The following is a 3,659-nucleotide window of genomic DNA, read 5'->3' on the forward strand; positions in this document are numbered from 1 at the left end:
TAGGTGTGGCATGCAAATATAAAAGTTTGACTAAAATTGGCCATAACAAATTGGGCCTGTCAGGAATCAGGTCACAATTAGTACATCCAGTTCAGTACCAATAGATGTAGTTCAAGTCTATTTTTAGAATATTTCTTCCTCTCATTTTGGTGGTGACAGAAGAGTTATATTTATGCATTTTTTAGGGATTTAAGAAGTATTGAGAAACAAATGTAGAGAACATAGAGTAAAATTAATTGTGTTCTATGTCCTTATGGATCTGACCTTGTTCGATTTATTGACAAATGGAGTTTATCAGGAATATTATGTTCCCTGAATATTACTGGACCAGAAGTATGTTAGTTATCACGTCACTTTCTCGCATCATACCTTCTATTTTGTCCTCTTTATCTCACATGTATATGGTATGCATGTGTGTTTGGAAGTAAGTAACATTATCTTATGTTTATGAATTTAGCATTTGATGTGATCTTATTCAAATACATGTATGTAGATGCACGTTTGCTTTTTAGACCAACAAGTAGATCTCCGCCTTTTCTTCTTTTTTCTCCCCTGACATTACCGGTAGTGTCAGAAAAAAACAAAAGAAGCGATGATCTACTTGCTGGTCTAGTTTGCGTGGAATATGTATGCAAATGTATGTACAAGTATTATATTTGCATATGGTCATCCAAAGTGTATCAATTTAGCGTTCATATATATACCAATCATGTGCTGCAAAATGGCATTAAACCCAGTAAAACCAATCTGAATAATCAATCCGCTAATAAAAAGAGGCGTGATCTAACGATTGTGGACTAGATGTATCAAAGTTTTGGAAATTAAGATCTGTTAAGTGTATATTTGAAACTCGTCTGCAGTAAAAACGCCCTGTGTATATACATGCACGAGTGTGTGTGTGTGTGTGTGTGTGTGTGTGTGTGTGTTTTGACTGAAAATCAAAGAACCGAAGGTACTGTAATATTAATTGCATTTGAAAGATGCAAGTTGTTTTTTTCTTGTTATTGTTGGAAAATGGCGTCAAACTCACAACATCACGCTGAATATGAGTAAACAGTGTGTGTGTGTGTGTGTGTCTAATATCAACGAACCTAAAGCACCATAAGCTTACGTCCATGTGCAAGTGGCAACATGGTTGGGGTTTTTTGTTTGTTTGTTGTGATCTGTTCATTATTTTTTTCTCTACCTATGAGCATGTGCCATGGTATATTTCATCTTCGAACTAATTCTAAGAAATTAATAAATTCTTTGGGAAAGGCTTATTACATCGGCTTTACAATTTCATTAATGATCAAAGCTGCTCAGATTTGCTCCTTGAGGCATCTAACGAAACCAAATTAAAGCAAAACAGACGAAATAACATTAAGGAAATTTTTTTGACTATGGCTGCCTAAAAATAATTCAAAAAGAACAATCTTAAAACCATTCACATGTCACAGAGTACCAGCAAGTTTTAATATGCAACTTTGGAGGCCTCGTATTTCTAGCTACTTTTATGTATTTGTGATTGAAAATCTCTAACGAAATCTGAGTTGTTACTTACATAAACTTTGTATTACTATTATTTTTGATGGATAGTAACACCGGCTGCATTCATTTAAACTCAAAACATACAAATCTATGAAAACGGCATGACACGTTTCCGACAGAAAATAATTTTCAATGCTGGCGATGTATCACAGCAGGTGACATATCTTAAAAGAAATGAAGAATTTACACGTAAGTATTAAGGTTTTAAATGCTAATTTTAAACTACATGGAATTAAACGGGAACCCGGATGGCCGAGTGTTCTAAAGCGCTCGACTTTACCAATCACTGCCATCTCATCTCGATCCACGTGGTTCGGGTCTCGGGGTCGGTCTATGTGTGTATATGAGAAAGGTTGCCATTAGCCTCTCGTGAGTCGGTGGCTCTTCCCGAGGTTTTCTCCAGTTTCTTATGCCACTATTTATACTGGCCGCCATGTATAGCCTATCACGTGCTGAAAAATGGCGTTATTCCCACAACAACAACATGGGAATATGTTATGCGCCTTTTTCGCGAGTTGGATCTAACAGAGAAGCAGTTTTAGCAGTAGGAAGAGAAACTCATTGATGCTCATTTTACAAAGAGTTTTCAATTTAATTTTCCTGAAATCTATACCTCAAAAGCCGAAATCTAAGCTGCGTACCACTACCGAAACGAGAGAGGAAACAATGCTCTAAATATAGACTGGGACTACTTTTGTGGGTACTGATCCGGAAGTAATAATTGCGACTCAATTTCATTAACGGCAGCCTAAACATGTCTGAATCTTTACTTAACCATGTGTGGACCACCTATTGGAATTGTACCAAACGCAATAAAGACAGTTAATGGTCTAAGCTTGGTATAACATACCCTAGTTTGCTAGTACATATGCCAGGTTTAAGGTCTACATTGCTCTCCTCGGAGAAGACAGATGATATCCCAAACATCTGAAACATCCACACGTTGCATTAATCTAAAATGGAATTTTTTTTCTTCAAGTAAATTTTGATTTCCTATATGAATAAAACACCTGTTATTTTTTTCCAAATTAGTAATCTTTTCCTGATGTATAAATAGGTAGTTATAATCCATCTCGATAACTCGAACATCTAACGAATGTGGATTACATCCCTTTTACTGTCAAATTAACTCCCCCTGCCTTTTCCACGACAAGAAATATAGAAATATTCATTAGTATCCTTTCTACCAGTATAAAGAAAATAAATGGGTTTCACTGAAATTCAAAATAGCCAATAGCAAAATGACACTGTATATTGAAAACTATGACCCTTTTGGATCTTTGTAGACATAACCATTCCACTATCGTCTTTACAAAAGCATTTGGAAAGTTCAAACTATTTCTCTTCAAAATAAAGCGTGAAAGTATAATGATTACTCTGGTTTCTCTTCACATCGTATTAATCTTTCGCCTTTTACTAAAGATTACCGTGGAGAGGAACATTTAATGAGTCTATAGACCATTCTTTGAAGCCTCACTTTGGTGAGGTACCAATTCAATTAAAGTAAACCTCTAGTTCAAATTTAGCATTTTGTTCTCTTTTCTTCTAACCAGATCCAAATGGAAGATAGTAACCGATGATTATATAATCAGGTCTCAGTACTTCCAGTTCGGTACTCACAAAGGTAGTTCTAGTCTATTGTTAGAACATTTATTCCTCTCTCATTGTCATGGTGATAGAAGAGTTATATTTATGCGATTTTGATAGGGATTTAAAGGTCATTGTTTATTCTTGAGAATATGAGCTCAGGTGTGGTTTTCCATGTGTATTTCGGCGATAGTGCATAGTCAGTAATAAGGCCATGGTGATGATCCGGAAGTGAAATATGTGTTCTGTTTACATACTGCTCTGTTGACAGTCCAGCCTCTCAAAAAAACCTTTGGCAAGAACTTCACCGTGAAGGTATTTTTAGATTAACATATGATTTGTACTGATTGTCACACAGTGGAAATGTCAGTCTCGAGAACCAAATGTAGAGAACATATAACAAAATTAATTGTGCTATGTCCTGTCAGTGCAGTATTTGAGTAAAGATTAAACTGGTATTAAATCTTTATTATTAATGAACGACACATGAAATTTCAATATGTTATGTATATTGACTTTGAAAAACAGTAGAATGAAATTAG

At 35.3% G+C, this 3,659-nt stretch overlaps 1 non-coding gene across 1 annotated transcript; it reads left to right on the top strand.

The window, feature by feature from the left end:
* The first annotated feature begins 2,902 nt into the window (after positions 1 to 2,902).
* On the top strand, positions 2,903 to 3,018 carry LOC149777089 (U5 spliceosomal RNA). Its single transcript, XR_016416363.1, has one exon. It is a non-coding gene; the product is annotated as a U5 spliceosomal RNA (small nuclear RNA).
* Positions 3,019 to 3,659: the final 641 nt, after the last annotated feature.

The sequence above is a fragment of the Sinohyriopsis cumingii genome, chromosome 18 (genome assembly GCF_028554795.1).
Source record: "Sinohyriopsis cumingii isolate HCF-2022 chromosome 18, ASM2855479v2, whole genome shotgun sequence".
Taxonomy (NCBI): Eukaryota; Metazoa; Mollusca; class Bivalvia; order Unionida; family Unionidae; genus Sinohyriopsis; species Sinohyriopsis cumingii.